Here is a 19,154-nt window from a genome sequence, read left to right as displayed (position 1 = left end):
CTGATAAGGCTGCATTGATGGGCATTTAAATGTAAGTTTTTTCCTTAAACTTCCCTCCTAAAAGTTTCTTTCCTTAAAATTCCCTGCCAAACTTGGGGTGCGTGTTATACGCCAATAAATGCGGTAATGTACACAAGGTAGGGCCCGAAAGTGGATCAAGCCCAGGGGCCCCCACCACCCTCAGTCCTGCCCTGCTAGTATGCACCGCATACTAGCTCATTATGGAATACCTTAGAATGAGGTCTCTGCATCGCATCCCGATCGCAGTCGATGCTGAGGGAGCTGACATTTTCCCTCTGCGTCTCTTCTGGGTTTGCGGTTCCGGTGCTGTGAGTGGACTGCCATCTCTACACATTTCACATTCAATCATGCATCTTCAGGAAGCGCTTCCTGGAGATGCATGATTGCATGTGAAATGCGTAGAGGCTTCTGGGTAATGCCAACGTCCCTTCCTGCCCCAACCCACACCATACGGAGGCTTGGACCGCACCCTGACCGTGGGGGACGGGATGGCGCTTGCTAGCCCCAAAAGTATCGCTGGAAAGACTCAGTGTCGGTCTATAGGCACTATATTTGCAAGTGAAAATTTTTTACACCTATTTGATTGAATAAAGCGTAATGATGGCTGTTTGCTTTCTATGAGATCCTGAGATTCATGTGGAGATGCATGGAGTGATCACTGGCATACCGTTTGGAAATCTCCAGATATATTCATATGAGTGGAGTGGTTAACCCAGATATAAACCAGAGGCGTCTTTTTATCTTGTTTCTGGTGAGTCCCCATTTTAGAAGGTGGTGGTGTTTCATGAATTGGTGAAAGTTTTCCAATCACGGATGTGGATTTGTGCACATGGAATTCGGATAACCAGTTCTTGAATAGGAATACTGGGACTGTCCTTTTGTTAAACACATGATTTTAATTTATTCACTAATATTTTAATTTAGAAATATATTTTCCCTATATTATTCTAGTCCACTAAATATGCACTTGATTGAGTTTATGATTCATTTTTGATGAATTATTGGTAAAAATTACTCACTGCTTTTGTTGTGGTAAGATATGTATACCATTTAGGGTCAGCGCAGATACACTTTTTACTGTAATATAGTTTCTTCTGTTTTCTTTGGTGATTCATCGCCTGGGAAAAGTGTGATCACCTTGCAGATTGAGACTCCACCGTATAAATAAAGGAAATGAGAGACATTTATGCCCCTTACACACGATCAGACATTGATCGGAAATTCTCACAACAAAATCCATGGATTTTTTCTGGCGGATGTTGGCTCAAACTTGCCTTGCATACACACGGTCACACAAAGTTGGTCGGAAATTGCGAATGTCAAGAACGCGGTGACGTAAAACACGTACGAAGAACCGAGAAAAATGAAGTTCAATAGCCAACGCGGCTCTTCTGCTTGATTCCGAGCATGCTTGAAACTTTGTGCATCGGAATTGTGTACACAAATTGGAATTTCTGACAACGGATTTTGTTGGAAAATTTGAGCTACAGGAAATTCCGATGTTGTTTGCGTCTGTACAGACACACAGCCCAGCTTGGCCTCACTCCGTCACTCTCTGCTGACAGGTTTTAACTGACAGCAGCAAGAGCCAATGGCTCCCGCTGCTCTTAACCATGCCTGTCTGATCTGGGAAAGGGGAGAAGAGCTGCTGCAGATGTCCACAGTGCTGGACCAAGAACAGGTTCAGATGAGTATTTTGGGGGGGGGGGGGGCAGAGGAAGAAGTGACTATTAAAATGTTTTTGTTACCTTAATGCAGAAAATGTATCTCTACCTTTAGAGCCACTTTAACTCTTCTGAGGATACATTTGCACCTGTAAGCACCAGCTATGATTGTATTTATTTATTTTTTTGATTAAGGTAATTTTTATTCATATAAAAAGACAAAACACAAATATACATTTATACATCCCGCACTTACTCTTGGCACCCACCCTACCAACATTTAACAAACACCCCCCTAAGTTTACATAATACCCTTCAGTTCACCCTTCACTTTTATATCGAAATCTACATAATATGTTGATTTATATAACATACACTTAAAGAAGCAAAAAGGAAGAAGAAAAAAAAATGGATGTATTTTTACATTGACATTTGTATTATACTTTTTAAAGTTTTTTTTTCAAAATGACCTTACTTTTTAATGGCCTTTCTAGACTATCTCCCTAAAAAGAGGGTTCTGCACCCCAATAATCTTTGATCTCCTTAATTTGTTTAGGTAGGATTCCTACCCCTGGCTTATATTGTTGACATAGAGGGAGATTTACTAAAACTAGAGCGTGCAAAATCCGGTGTAGGTCTTTATAGAAACCAGTCAGCTTTCAGGTTTTATTGTCAAAGCTTAAAGTGGTTCTAAGGGCAGACGGTTTTGTATCTTAATGCATTCTATGGATTAAGATTAAAAAAAAACCTTCTGTGTGCAGCAACTGCCCTCAGCCCCCATAATTATCTGAGCCCCATCTCGATCCAGCAATGTTACACAAGAGCTTTGGCTGTCACAGACTCTCCCTCCTGATTGGCTGACACACAGCAGTGGGTGCCATTGGCTCCCGCTGCTGTCAATCATAGTCAGTGAGCCAATGAGGAGAGAGAGGGAGTGGGGATGCCCCCATAGCAAGCTGCTTGTTGTGGGGACACTCAGCAGGAGGGAGGGGCCAGAAGCACCGACGAGGGACCTGAGAAGAGGAGAATCTGGGCTGCTCTGTGCAAAACCACTACACGGAGCAGGTAAGTATGCCATGTTTGTTATTTTTAAACAAGAAAATAAGACGTTAATATCACTTTAATTGAACAAGCTGAAGCTGATTGGCTACCATGCACATGTACTAGATTCTGAGTGCTGCGGTTTTAGTAAATCCCCCCCCAAAGTGTCCATATTGCCTGAACTTCTAAGTTTTAAAAGAAAGCTATTTATTAATGAGGAAATATCCCTTGGAATATCCTTGGCAACAAAAGACAATTGCAAATAGTGCTGAAACAGCGAGTATGACTGTTTCACAACATCAGAACTGTCTGCATGATCATCTGCAATTCTAAAAAGAAAAACTCCACAAAGCAAAGTGAACATATTCAAGATAACTGTGTTCCTAGATCTGACCTGCTTGCTGTCTGCTTAAATGTACAGGCATACTCCACTTTTAAGTACACAATGGGGTTTATTTTTTAAAGCTAGAAAGTGCAAAATCAGGCTCCCTTCTTCATAGAAACCAATGAGCTTCTAACCCCAGCTTGTTTAATTAAGCTTTGGTAATAAAACCTGGAAGCTCATTGGTTTCTATGCAGAAGTGAGCCTGATTTCGCACTTTCCAGCTTTAGTAAATAAACCTTATTGTGTACTTAAATGTGAGGTATGCCTGTAATGCTTTTATTCTGCGCTATGACACCTAACTATGTCATTTTATTGTAATAATGTTCATAGAAAAACCTTTCCAGCTCAATTTGCTACATTTTTCTCACAATAATGTGGATGTTTGTAGCATTTTACAGAGCAACCAGCTAGGGGGGAGCACTGTAAAAAGGTTCATTTATTACAAATACAAAATACAAATTACCTAACTAGTAAAATGTTCTAATCCTTTCCTAAACATCCTTTCTTGGTTGCACAAGTATGTAGAAAGAGACAAAGAGAAAGAGGAAGCCCCAGTGTACTACGTGACCAGCTTAAAGATATCTGAGAAATGGAAGTATAAAAAGAAAAAAAAAACATATTGGCCAGGAACAGGGAGGGGGAGGGGAGGGGTGCCATTGGCGGGTGGTAGATCTCAAAGTTGGGCTTTAATGAATATTTGAAGGTTGTAAAACAGGTGACAACGACCACAACATAGAGAGATATACAATGTAATACTGACATATAATCTCACACATAGGTTGGACTTGATGGACTTGTGTCTCTTTTCAACCTCACCTACTATGTAACTATGTTAATTGATGTGTATTTGCTCACTGGAAGTTGTTTGTGTTCTTATAGCGACACATTCACCTCTAATATTACTAGAAAATGTAAAAAAGTACAGTGGCTTTTTCCTTTACAATGTTTATTGAATCAGTTCTACAGTGGAACCTTGGATTACAAGCATAATCCGTTCCAGGAGAATGCTTGAAATCCAAAGCACTCGCATATCAAAACGAGTTTCCACATAGAAGTCAATGGAAATGAAGATAATTTGTTCCAAATACAGTATACCTGAAAGAAATAAAGCTCCTAAACAAGTCAGCCATATACATATTTATTCCCTCCACCCCAAGACCAGAGAGGCAAACAGATTTTATATAAGAAAAAATATAAACCCAGCTAAAAAAATAGGCATGGACAGCAACAATTAAAAGGAAACATGTACTTTAAAGAACATATGGGCATTCTGATAATGCTAGCTTTCAATACTTTCAGTATCTATAATTAGCATACAGGTTAGCAAAGTTAAAGCTTGAGTCCAGGAAAAATCCACCCCTAGAGTCCTTTTTAACCCATGGAGAGAGGGGGTGGGATCAAAAGGTAGATCTACTTTCGTATATATATATATATATATATATATATATATATATATATATATATATATATATATATATATATATATATATATTTATTTATGTATATATATATATATTTATGTATATATATATATATTTATGTATATATATATATATTTATATATACACTATAGTGCAAAAAGTATTGGGACGCCTGCCTTTACACATACATGAACTTTAATGGCACCCCAGTCTTAGTCAGTAGGGTTCAATATTGAGCCCTATACCCTTTGCAGCTATAACAGCTTCAACGCTTCAACGCTTCTGGGAAGGCTGTCCATAAGGTTTAGGTGCATGTCTATGGGAATGTTTGAACAATTTTCCAGAAGCAGATTTGTGAGGTTAGGCTCTGATGTGGACAAGAAGGCTTGGCTCACAGTTTCTGCTCTAATAAATCCCAAAGGTGTTGTATTAGGTTGAGGTCAGGACTCTGTGCAGGCCAGTCAAGTTCCTCTACCCCAAACTCAATCATCCATGCCTTTAACCACTTCCCACCCGGCCAATGCACATATACGGCCGGGTGGGAGCCGTCTACTCCTGATAGGACGTTCAGGAACGTCCATCAGGAGGAGCGGGATCGCGCGCGCGTGCCCGCGCAGCGGTGCGATCCCGATGCGCCCGTGTCACCGGGACACGGCGCATCTCAGATCGGCAGGAGGGCTCTGTGATTGGCCCTCCTGATCACATGACGGCCGTGTCCAATCACGGCCGTCATGTGATGTAAACAAACAGCCGGTTGCTAGGCAATCGGCTCCTCCTCTCCTAACACAGAAGTCATCGCTGAGGAGAGGAGAGCAGATTGCTGCAGCCGGCTGATGATCAGTGAGTATGAGCTGTTTTTTACAGCTTTTTACTCACTGATCTTCAGTCTAGTGTAAACACACAACACACCACACAGTGTAAACACAGTCCCCACATATGTCCCCATAACACACATGTCCCCAAAACATACATGTCCCCAAAAAATAAAAACACATGTCCCTAATAATAAAAACATGTCCCCCACATATGTCCCACTAAAATCACTTGTCCCAATGATTATGTGCACACATATGTACGTGATCACCTGCACACATATGTACGTGATCATTTGCGTACATATGTCTGTGATCACACAAACTAATTATTATACACTTAACGGAATTTTTTTTACCAAAAACATGTAGCAGAATACATTTTGGCTTAAATTTATGACAAAATTTGATTTTATTGGATTTCTTTTAAAATAGAAAAAAGAAAATATCGTTTTTTTTCCAAATTTCCGCTTTTTTGCGCTTATATCGCAAAAAATAAAAAACGGAGTCGTGAATAAATACCACCAAAATAAATCTCTATTTGTGAGAACAAAATGATAAAAATTTAATTTGGGTACAGTGTAGCATGACCGCGCAATTGTCACTGAAAGCGCTAGAGCGATGAAAGCTGAAAATTGGGCTGGGAAGGAAGGGGGCGAAAGTGCCCTGTATTGTAGTGGTTATAGACCTTGCTTTTTTCACTGGTCCAAATAATTTGGTGGAGGGGGGATTATGGTGTGGGGTTGTTTTTCAGGGGTTGAGCTTGGCCCCTTAGATCCAGTGAAGGGAACTCTTAAGGTGTCAGCACACCAAGACATTCTGGACAAGTTTCATGCTCCCAACTTAGTGGGAACAGTTTGGGGATTGCCCCTTCCTGTTCCAACATGACTGCGCACCAGTGCACAAAGCAAGGTCCATAAAGACATGGATGAGTGAGTTTGAGGTAGAGCAACTTGACTGGAATGCACTATCCTAACCTCAACCCAATGAACCCCTTTGGGATGAATTAGAGTGGACACTGCAAGCCAGGCCTTCTTGTCCACATCCGTGCCTGACCTCACAAATGCGCTTCTCGAAGAATGGTCAAACATTCCCATAGACACACTCCTAAACCTTGTGGACAGCCTTCCCAGAACAATTGAAGCTGTTATAGCTGCAAAGGGTGGGTCAACCCATTAAAGTTCATGTGTGTGCAGGAGTCCCAATACTTTTGGCAATATAGTCTATATCAGTGGCGTTGTTGGGGGGTGGCTTTTGGGGCTATAGCCTCGAATCTGGGAACCATAGTCCCGAGTCTCTGCAGGGGTCCCCGAGGTGAGGGGAAGCTCTCTGGGGACCCTGATGTAAGTGGGGGGGCTCTCAGGGGACCCTGATTTAAGGAGGAGGCTCTCTGGGGAACCTAATGTAAGTGGGGGCTCTCTGGGGATCCTGATTTAAGGGGAGGCTCACTGAGGACCTGATTTAAGGGGGAGGCTCTCTGGGGACCCGATTTAAGGGGGAGGCTCTCTGGGTACCCCGATTTAGTGGGGGGCTCTCTGTGGACCCTGATTTAAGGGGGAGGCTCTCTGGGGACTCTGATTTAAGGGGGAGGCTCTCTGGGGACTCTGATTTAAGGGGGAGGCTCTCTGGGGACCCTGATTTAAGGGGGAGGCTCTCTGGGGACCCTGATGCAAGGGGGAGGTTTTCTGGGGATCCTAATGTAAGGGTGGCTCTCTGGGGATATATGCACACACACATATATTATATACATGTGTATGCCCGCCCAAGCATTTGAATTTGTTTACTACGTTGCTTTGGGCTCTAGCCCCAGATCTTTTGTAGACCTAGCGACAACCCTGGTGTATATACTGTATATATAATTGCTACATAAGCCATATTGTAATTCAGGGGTAGGTAACCTTGGCCCTCCAGCTGTGGTGAAACTACAAGTCCCAAGAGACATTGCAAGACCCTGACAGTCACAGGCATGACTCCTAGAGACAGAGGCATGATGGGATTTGGAGTTTCACCACAGCTGGAGTGCCGAGGTTGCCTACCTCTGGTGTAATTGAATGTTATAAAAAATTATTTTTCCTTTTCAATCTGCAGCACTGTAATTTTCTGTAAAATTCAATGTAATATGGCAACATGAAGGTGTTATGTACACAGTTGGTAAGCAGAAAACTCCACCCAGAAACTTTAACTTTCTGTTTGTGTGATTGGCTCACAAATTTTCCCAGAAGTCTTTCCAGATTTTAGGCATCCTCTGCAACAAAAAAATCATTTTTGGTGAGATATTCCTTTCTTCATTAAAACACTGCAAGTGCATCAGCTGATTAATAATGAAAAAGACATTCTCATTTAGACTCACTCTGACATAACCAAACAGCGTATTCTTCAAAGCAGAAACAGGTAGGAATCTACAACAAGGTTCTTAAAAATTCTTGCACTGTACAATGATCACCCAGAGAGGACTTTTTTTTTTTCAACAAAAGTGTGGTTACTCTTTAAATTTGTTTTGAAGATGGGTTTTAAATTGAAGTCAGAACTCCTAAACTGCAAACTTGTTATGGGTCAGAGACAAGAAAAATACCGAAGCAATGAATTCAGCATGACAGCCACACGACTAGCATTTTCTCATGATGACGTCTACAATGGCAATCTACAGATCTCCGCAGACATGCAAATGTAAATGAAGCATAGCTCTCAACTGTTCCTCATCTGAGACCAAATCTCACTGCCCCTTGTGCAGCCTCAGTTTTCCCTTTTTTTTGTCTGGTGTGTACATCTCTAACCAAATATACAATTTTCCTACCAAAAGTTATACTGCACTCAACTTTTTATCCATCTTCTATATTATTGCATTTGTTTGTTTGTTTTTTAAAACAATACAAAGGATTTTTTTTTTTGCATATTAGATCTTTGTGGTTAATCTAATTGGGGAAATGGTAGGTACATACCTTTTACCTACATGCTTTGCACTAAAAGGTGTCTCTTTAATATTTCAGGAAGTTGGGAGGTATGGTAAAGCACACTTCCATCATGCTTGTATCATTTATTTAAAGCGGTAGTAAACTGAAAAAAAAAAAAAAAACCTGCAAGACAATAGCATAATGTTCAAGTATGCATCGCATACTAGTACATTATGAAATACTTAACTTAGAACAAAGGCCCCACAGCGCGCACAGTCACCACTGAGGGAGCTGATATGTTCCCTCAGCATTTCTTCTGGGATCACTGGCTCAGGCACTGTGAGTGGCCGGAGCTGCGACAACGTCACTCCCACACATACGCGTGGGAGCCCTTCATTTCGGCAAGTCTCGGCAGGATACACAGGACCGCAGAGGGCAGGCACCACTGACATTGACGGCTGCATGCTGGGTCAGTATATCCTAAACCTTGCAGGTTTAGGAAATATTCTGTATACACATTTCTCTCCCCTATCTTAGTTAAGTTGTGCCATGCATATAGAGCATTGTCAATTTGATCTGTACAGCAGCGTTATTGTACTCATGGCTAGTGTTAGACTATTTTGCGTCCTAGGCAATACCAAATACTTGCACCCCCCCCATGATGAGGGGGGGTGAAGGGTAGGTGATGCAGTATAGGGTGGTAGGTGACACAGTATAGGGTGGTAGGTGAGGCAATATAGGGGCTAGGTGAGGCAGAGTAGGGGATAGGTGAGACAGCATAGGGGCTGAGTGAGACAGAATAGGGGTAGGTGAGGCAGTATGAGAGGGTAAGTGAGGCATGATGGGGGGTAGGTGAGGCCATATGAGGGGTGGGTAAGGCTGTATGTTGGGTGGGTGAGGCGTATGAGGGGTGGGTGAGGCCGTATGAGGATTGGGTGAGGCTGTATGAGGGGTGGGTAAGGCAGTATACGTGGTGGGTGAGGCCGTATGAGAGGTGGGTGAAGCGGGATGAGGGGTAGGTGAGGCATTATGAGGAGTGGGTAAGGCAGTATGGGGGTGGGCGAAGCTGTATGAGGGGTGGGTAAGACAGTATGAGGGGTGGGTGAAGCAGTATTGGGGGTAGGTGGGGCAGTATGGGCAGTGGCTGAGGCAGTATGAAGGGTGGGTGAGGCAGTATGTGGGGTGGGTTAGGCAGTATGAGGAGTGGGTGAGGCAGTATGGGTGGTGGGTCAGGCTGTATGGGGGGTGGGGGAGGCTGTATGGGCTTGGGTTAAGCAGTCTGAGGGGCAGTATGAGGGGGTAGATGAGACAGTGTGATGGGGTAGATGAGGCAGTATGTTAGGGGTGGGTGAGGCAGTATGTTAGGGGTAGGTGAGGTAGTAGGAGGGATAGGTGAGGCAGTATGGGGGGGTGGGTGAAGCAGTATGAAGGGTAGGTGAGGCAGTATGAGGGGTAGGCGAGGCAGTAGGGGGGTGGGTGAAGCAGTATGAGGGATGGGTGAGGCAGTATGTGGGGTGGGAAAAGCAGTATGAGGAGTAGGCAAGGTAGTATGGTGGCGGTGGAGGGTTGGGTGAGGCAGTAGGGGAGGTGGGTGAGGCAGTATGCAGGGTAGGTGAGGCAATATAACGGGGTAAGTGAGGCGGTATAGGGGGGGCAGTATAAGGGGTAGGTGAGGCAGTATATGGCATGGGGGAGACAGTATGAGATGTAGGCGAGGCAGTATAGAGGGTAGGTGAGGAGGAGGTTGAGGTGGGAAGACATTTTTACAGGTACCAGCAGCAGGATATTCAGCTCACCTGAATCCCTCAGTGCCACTGGTCAGCCTGAAACATCTGTGCAATGTCACTCCCTGGCCGGGTAGGTCTCATGGAGGAAATGCCGTTCTTGCCCTCCTCCCTCTCAGAATGTCAGGCCCTCGAGGTGGGGCAAGCATGTGGTTGCCTCTCCCCCAGACTCCAATTTTCAGAGAAGGGCAAGAACGGAGTAGGGGGACGTCTGGGGACCACATCACTGTTGCCTATATTCTCTGACAAATCTGATTGCTGAGGCTAAATGGCTAGACTCCATGCAGCAGTAGGGACTAACTGGGCATTTGGGCAGGGTGCTCTTGGGGGATTCAGACCCCCCTAACTCCCCTATCTGTGTCCCTGCTGTGGAGAGTAAGGAAACTAGTAGCCATGGCTGTGCCCTAGACAGCTGCTTGCTTTGTCTAGCAGTAGTGCCGGCCCTGATTGTACTATTTTATGTTATATTTGTCTTTTTGTAGGAAATTTACTCCCTCCAACATTACTGAAGAAGCAAATTTTCCGCGAAACCTGTAGAGAAGAGCTGGCTTTACATTTGTTTTCATTATGCCGGTTTTTAACACTTAATATGCTGTAAAGTCTGTTTTGGTACCAGCAAAATCTATTTACCGCAAAAAACTTTTCTCTACTTATAGATGCTTTAGAAATCCAAGTAATCCGAGTAGGGAAAAGGAAAGTCAAAAAAATTAAAATCCAAATCAAATGTCAGTGGGTTTGCTGTTAGAGTTATGATGTAAAAACATAAAAACACATAACAAATGTGATCGGAAAATGAAAAAAAAAAGAGATACTCCAAAATATGATTATTCTACTCAACTAAATCTAAAAAAATATGTTTACATGAGCTGCTATACAGGGACTGTCGCAGTTCTGTACAATACATACGTATTGACAATGTAGACCAAAGCACATGCATAAGCGTGCACACAGGGTGCACCGTGTGTGCCTGGGCACACCCTAAGGTGTATCTCGAGAGTTACTGTAAAATGCTACAAAACACTGTATAGCATGCTGCCTGTAAGACAGTTTCACATTGAGCAGTCAGGGAGGCATGTAAGAGCAACTTGGTGCATGAAACTGTAATGTAATGCCACTGCTTGCAGAGACAAGCTGTCAAAACTCAGCGCTGATGTCGGGGGTGGGCAGGACCGAACAGCTAGCCTATCAAAAACAAGCCAACGGGACAGGGGCTGGGCGGGCTGCGCCGTGTATGTGGCTCCACCCCCTTTCTATTAGCTATCAAACACCAGACAATGATTAGACTGCTTAAGAAAGAGAGCGACATACACCGTCCAGGAACTACCCTGTTGACTTTTGTATGATAGGCTAGCTGTTTGGCTCTTACATGCTTCGCTGACTGCTCAATGTGAAACTCCCCCTCTCCTAGATCAGTGCCACCTGTTAGTGTCAACTAATGCCACCTATCAGTGCCACCTGTCAATGCCCATCAATGCCAACCAATGCCACCTGTCAGTACCAGTCAGTGCCTATCAGTGCCACCTGTCAGTGCCAATTAGTGCCCATCAGTGCCACCCGTCACCTGACCCCGCCCCCTCTGACGCTAATGAGGGAAGCCAGGGCTTCCCCAATGATGTATGGGTGACCCCACCCCCCTCTGATGTAACGCAGGTTTCCATTACATCAGAGGGGGTGGGGTCACCCATACATCATTGGGGAAGCCCTGGCCTCCCTCACTAGCGTCAGAGGGGGTGGGGTTGGGTGACGGATGGCCCCGCCCTCCTAATATAAGAAACATCAGGCGCCGGCATCCTGCAGTGTCTCCGACAGTGGAGACAGAAGATGGATGCATGGATGGACTGCGCTGGACTGAAAATCACCCGTCGCTGGATCAGATCAGCCATCGCTGGACCCCGGAGAGATGATCATCCATCGCTGGATAGCAAGAGTGGCTTACCACCGCTGGAATTTTTTTGTCTTTTTTTTTATTTTTAATAAAGGAATTTTTCAAAAGTGTGTTTGTCTTATTTAACAATTTTTTACACTTTCTTAGTGAAATGGTAGGGGTACTTTTGTAACCCCTTACCATTTTCAAAAAGGGGGGGCTGGGATCTGGGGGTCACCTTGTTAAAGGGGGCTTCCAGATTCTGATAAGCCCCCCGCCCGCAGACCCCCACAACCACCGGCCAGGGTTGTGGGGATGAGGCCCTTGTCCCCATCAACATGGGGACATGGTGCTTTGAGGGGTCACAGACCCCCAAAGCATCCTCCCAATGTTGAGGGCATGTGGCCTGGTACGGTTCAGGAGGGAGGGCGCTCTCTCGTCCCCTCCTCTTTTCCTGAGGCCTGCCAGGTTGCGTGCTCGGATAAAGGATCTGGTATGGATTTTTAGGGGGACCCCCACGTCAATTTTTTTAATTTGACGCAGGGTTCCCCTTAATATCCAGTGTTCTCTATATTATGGGAGCCGACAATTCATTATAGCCGCAAGTGATATTAAAAGACTTTTTTTCCTGCAGAAATGACACTTTGTACAGGGACAGTTCTAAGCACGGGAAACATGTGCTCCTTCACAGGCATACTATAGACACCCCCCAGGTACAAAATTTAAAGGAATATTACACTTTTATTGTTTCACTTTAATCATTATTAAAATCACTGCTCCCGAAAAAATGCAGTTTTTAAAACTTTTTTTTGCATTGATCCATGTCCCCTGGGGCAGGACCCAGGTCCCCAAACACTTTTTAGGACAGTAACTTGCATATTAGCCTTTAAACTTAGCACTTTAGATTTTGAACTTTCGAGTCCCATAGACTTTAATAGGGTTCTAAAGTTCACACAAAGTTTAGGTCTGTTCGCAGGTTCTGGTGCGAACCGAACAGGGGGGTGTTTGGCTCATCCTTAGTTGCCAGTATCTTAAACTAAATACATTGAGGGTCATACTTACGCAAATAGTAGGTACTGTGGCATATAAAATTGCATTATTGATATACTTTGTGCATAAATTTCACAATAAACCGGTTCAGTCCCAACTTAAAAAGTGATCAGAACATCAATATGTGCTAAAAAAAATAAAAATAAATAGATTCATTATACAAAAAAGCAAAAAAAACGATTTTTGACTTTTTTTATGATTTTGAAAACCTTGGACTGCCCATAAAAAATATAGTCACTATAAGGTGTTTCTTTTTTCTCAGCTAGATAGAATGTTTAACTGGCCATTTACGAGTGTGTAACATGTAAAGTGCTTGTGCTGGCACATTAACTTTGTTGTCAGCAATATTCAGTATAATGTATGAAGGGTTCCCTTTGATTTTGTGGATTTGGCTCCCTCCTGTGGATATGAAACAAACTTGTAAGTGAAACATCTTGTGAAAAGCAGTGTATGTAGGCTGCTGGAAGGCTTCTCCTAACAGAGCTGTTTAGAGAAGTGCCCCCCTCTTCCCAGCCCAACTTGCCAGTCTCTTCCACCTCTTGCCTCCTAGAAAATCATTCAAGGATTTGGCTCTTCTACAAAACTTTAAGAGCCGGTTCACACAGAGGTGACTTGTCAGGCGACTTAGCTGCCTGACAAGTCGTATTCCGGTCTGTACTATGGAACCGTTCTAATAGGAGCGACTCAAGTCAGGTGACTTGCATTGACTTTTATACAGAAGCCATTTTGCACGCCACCGCTAAAGTCGTGTGCAGGTCGCCTGAGGCAGTCGCGCTGCAAGTCGTGCTGCCCCTGTGTGAACTGGCTCTAAGGAGCTTATTTTGACACATGTGTAAGAAGCAGCACAAAAGATAACAGAAGTTTTGGATATTAAACACCATTTTCTTTTCATCTAAATCAGTCTTTATCTTTGTAATCCCAGAGAACCCCTAAATAAGTTTCAAGTCTCTGGGAATCCTTACTAAAGTCAATTCATCAGGGGTCAATAGGGAAAATGACCCTTACTTTGCTGATCAGTCAAAGTAATTGCCACCTTACAGTGGTGGCGTCATACTGCGGGCTTTGCCAAGTGGCTTTGGCCCTGGAACTATGCAGGCATTATCAAATTGGAGGGAAATAAACTACAGCTCAAGGAACTCCTACTAATCTATGGAGGAACCCCAGAGTTCTCTGTTACTCAAGCTGAATATGGCTGATGTAAAATATTACAAATGTTTTACAGCCAGGGCTTCAGGGCTGATTAAGATACACTATATTAACAAACGTATTAGGACGCCTACCTTTACACGCACATGAACTTTAATGGCATCCCAGTCTTTGATGAAAAAAGAGAGAACAAGGGGCTTATAGACTTTTTAGGCACCATAGACAAAACAATAACCATCAAATAAGATCATAAACTTTATTTATTTAAAAAATCTCATTGTATCAAATGTAATACAACAAAGTTTTAAAACTATATGTCACAATAATACTAGTAACTTCTGTTTATATAACATACCATAAATACCGCGACTATACTTTATGCATTTACATAGCAATTATTAAAGATAGACGATATACATTCATTGGATATTCTTATAGATAGAATATATACTCGCGGCATATGATGTACTATTTAGAGGGGAGGAGGCTCTACATGTTTCGTGTAGATGAATACGATGCTTCTGGAGTTTGTATTAATGTGACTGGTAAAGCAAAAAGATAAACATAGACAACAATTCGTTACAAAAAATCAATAATACACATATTTAATATATATTCCAACAATGAAAAACAAAATGTAAACTAGCTTATATGGTGTCAAGGATTCAAACATGGCGCCAGAGAATCACCGCGCAACATTAAGGGGTGTGGAGTAATATGGTCACCATGGGGACGTATATAACATGGTATCAATAGTGTTGCAAATATTCAAAAAAATAATCTATCAGACTTACTCAAAAAGCTGCTTTCATATGGAGGTTGTTGCAATTTGGACTGAATGTTGTAGAAAGGTGCTGCATATTTTTTTAGCAATTGTATAGGGCAAGAAAGAAAGTTTTTTTCAAAAAAAAAATTCTGAGACAAGTCGTAACCCAAGGTAGAATTGAGTCTCAGAAGGCCTACAGACAAGAAAAGGAAAGGGGATTAAGAAAAAAAAAATTATATATTCCAGGTTCCAATCAGGGACCCCCTGATTGGAACCTGCCACTGCCCAGTACCCAAATAAATGTCCCGTAAATGATTTGGATTGAGCCCGATTTCCGCAAAACCACAAACATGGGAATGAATTGCTTGTAGCCAGAGGATACATGGGGGGAAAGGGGGCAAGGGCTGACCTGAGGATACCTTGCGAAATAATAGCAGAGAAGATTGAACGCTTCGAACAGACACCAGTTAAGTAGCTCCGTAAAATTCCCACAAACCCCTGGTTTGTCTATGCTTGGTATGGGGAAGTTTGAGAGGGCAAGCCACAAAAATGGATGACCTGACAGGAGTTGCAGGGGTCTGAATTGCTGAATACCTGATGGATGTGTTTGATAGTGTTGGCGGATAAGGCCAATGCACTGTGGCAATATGCACCGTTAAAGATGGAGAAACCATACCAGACACCCAGAAACTGGTTCCACACTATATAAATTGGGTCGTGAGTCTGCTTGTGACCCGACAACCGAGTCTGAGTCCTGAACAGGGGAAGGAGGGCCAGACTCCATCCTGGGGAATGAGTCTCATGGCATGATTCAGCATACCCAAAATGACTGTAAGCCCCTCTTCTTGGAACAGGCTGGGGATGGGACAAAAGATGACTGAGCAGTTCTCCAGACAACATCATAATCAAGAGATTGACGCCCAAAATAATGATGACATTTGGCCTGAACCTACCACTTTGTGGGCTGTTGGATCAGCACACACCCTGAAAGAGACTATAGATCCCTGGGTTGTAACCAAGGTCTCCATGCAACAGGACATGAACTGAATGAATTAGTCCCTGCATGTACCCAGACCCAATGGATTGGAGTGCAGTGGAGGTTTAAAAGCAAGAACTGCTTTTGACCACAGGGTAAGCCCAGTGGTGAAACAACATCTGCACCATTTATCTTGCCCTACCAACAGGCAGGTCTGATGGAAGTAAGTTCTAGCATTGATGATAACAGTTTGGATGCCGATACACCCCTCAACTGTAGCAAGTGCTGTATCGTCAAATCCACAGAGTATCTTGATGAAAAATGTCTAGGCAGGAAAGAGAGCAGCCAAAATGTAACAAACGATATTGGAAACTTGCCACTGGGCACCCTGGTAGCCTGGCCCCCTACCTTCAGAATGAAGGTAACGAACCAGACCAGCACCCCTAGGAAATTACTGCCTCCAGTAACTTCGTCTACAGCTATGAACCTTGGGTTGCCCACAGTCATTACAGGGCAGTCAGATATGAAGACGTCAAATTTCCTGGTCTCCATAAACTTGCAAAATCAGCTCACTGATCCCAGCAAGTGTACATAGATGGAAAGGGGAGAGCCCTTGAGACCGGTTACCTATTCTTCCCAATTGACATTTGAGAAGTGGGAGCCCCCCCATGATGCCCAGCGTGAGGACCGGGAGAAGTGGGTGGCGGCCCCCCTTGATGGTACCGGCAGGGTGCCGGAAGAAGTAGGTAGACGGGTGGCCCCCCTTGATGGTACCGGCAGGGTGCCAGAAGAAGTAGGTAGGCGGGCGGCCCCCCATGATGCCCAGTGTGAGCACTGGGAGGGGAACCGTCACGAGATTTCTGCAGCCAACCAGCCACTCTGCAACGAAAACTGGAAGTGACGCGCCCACTCTGTGAATCCGGAAATGACGTGTGTGGGCCTGGCCCCGAATGCGAGCCGACGCAGGATCAGGCAGAGGAGGAGGGATATGTACCCCTCAGACTCCTCCCACAAATGCAAGCTAGCCTTCTTACTTGTGAGGTCAGGCACTAATGTGGATGGGAAGGCCTGGCAGTCGCCGCTCTAATTCATCCCAAATGTGTTCTCTTGGGCTGAGGTCATGACCTGTGCAGGCCAGTCAAGTTCCTCCACCCCAGACTTGCTCATCTATGTCTTTATGGACCTTGCTTTGTGCACTGGTCCAAATCATTTGGTGGGGGGCGATTATGGTGTGGGGTTACTTGGGGATGGCCCCTTTCTGTTCCAACATGACTGCGCACCAGTGCACAAAGCAAGGTCCATAAAAACATTGATGCACAAGTTTGGGGTGGAAGAACTTGACTGTCCTGCACAAGCTTGACTTCAACCCGATAGAACACTTTTGGGATGAATTAGAGCAGAGACTGCAAGTCAGATCTTTTCGTCCAACATCAGTGCCTGACCTCACAAATACGCTTTTGGAAAAATAATCAAACATTCCCATAGACACACACCTAAACCTTGTGGACAACCTTCCCAGAAGAGTTGAAGCTGTTATGGCTGCAAAGGGTGGGCCAACTCAATATTGAACCCTACGGACTAAGACTGGGATGCCATTAACTTTCATGTGCTTGTAAAGGCAGGTGTCCCAATACTTTTGGTAATATAGGGTGGAAGCTTTAATAAGTGGAGTTTATATACCATGTGAGCTTATCAAGGAGTAGCTGTAAACAATATGCATGATGCTGCAGATGTCATTGCCAATGAACAATGCTTGAGGGATGACAAGAAAGCGTTTTAGTATAGTGGCAGAGCTACCTGCATCTAAAGGAATTCATATAATTTTATTAAATCATGATGAGGATGCCAGTCACTCAGAAAAATATTCCATTTAATAAAGGAACATCATATCAGAAGATCAAGGCCTTTTGCATATAAAGAGGGCTAGTCCCAACAATCTATTAAAGCTTAAAGTATAACTAAAGGCAAAATCTTTTTTTGGACAGAGTGGAGATGGATTACAACATCAATTAGTTTTTTTTTACTGTCTGTGTTAATTCCCTTCCACAGGAGGTGGTCTCAGCGGGGAGCATCGATAGTTTCAAAAAACTATTAGATAAGCACCTGAATGACCACAACATACAGGGATATAAAATGTAATACTGATATACAGTGTAGCAAAAAAGTATTTAGGCAGCCACCGATTGTGCAAGTTCTCCCACTTAAAAAGATGAGAGAGGCCTGTAATTGTCATCATAGGTATACCTCAACTATGAGAGACAAAATGTGGAAACGAATCCAGACAATCGTATTGTCTGATTTTTGAAAGACTTTATTTGCAAATTATGGTGAAAAATAATTATTTGGTCACCAACAAACTAGTAAGATTTCTGGCTCTCACAGACCTGTATCTTCTTCTCACAGACCTGTATCTTCTTCTTTGAGAGGCTCCTCTGTCCTCCACTCATTGCCTGTATTAATGGCACCTGTTTGAACTTGTTATCAGTATAATAGAAAACTGTCCACCACCTCAGTCACACTCCATACTACACTATGGTGAAGACCAAAGAGCTGTCGAAGGACACCAGAAACAAAATTGTAGACCTGCACCAGGCTGGGAAGACTGACTCTGCAATAGCAAGCAGCTTGGTGTGAAGAAATCAACTGTGGGAGCAATAATTAGAAAATGGAAGACATACAAGACCACTGATAATCTCCCTCGATCTGGGGCTCCACACAAGATCTCACCCCGTGGGATCAAAATGATCACAAGAACGGTGAGCAAAAATCCCAGAACCACACGAGGGGACCTAGTGAATGACCTGCAGAGAGCTGGGACTAATGTAACAAAGGCTACCATCAGTAACACACTACGCCGCCAGGGACTCAGATCCTACAGTGCCAGACGTGTTCCCCTGCTTAAGCCAGTACATGTCTGGGCCCATCTGAGGTTTGCTGGAGAGCATTTGGATGATCCAGAAGAGGATTGGAAGAATGTCAAATGGTCAGATGAAACCAAAGTAGAACTGTTTGGTAGAAACACAACTCGTTGTGTTTGGAGGAGAGAGAATGCTGAGTTGCAACCAAAGAACACCATACCTACTGTGAAGCATGGGGGTGGCAACATCATGTTTTGGGGCTGTTTCTCTGCAAAGGGAACAGGATGACTGATCCGTGTACATGAAAGAATGAATGGGGCCATGCAACGTGAGATTTTGAGTGCAAACCTCCTCCCATCAGCAAGGGGATTGAAGATGAAACGTGGCTGGGTCTTTCAGCATGACAATGATCCCAAACACACCACCCGGGCAACAAAGGAGTGGCTTCGTAAGAAGCATTTCAAGGTCCTGCAGT

Source organism: Lithobates pipiens, unplaced genomic scaffold (assembly GCF_037356315.1).
Source record: "Lithobates pipiens isolate NorthernLeopardFrog02 unplaced genomic scaffold, aLitPip1_a1.2 Scaffold_16, whole genome shotgun sequence".
Taxonomy (NCBI): domain Eukaryota; kingdom Metazoa; phylum Chordata; class Amphibia; order Anura; family Ranidae; genus Lithobates; species Lithobates pipiens.
This window is presented reverse-complemented; position numbering follows the sequence as displayed.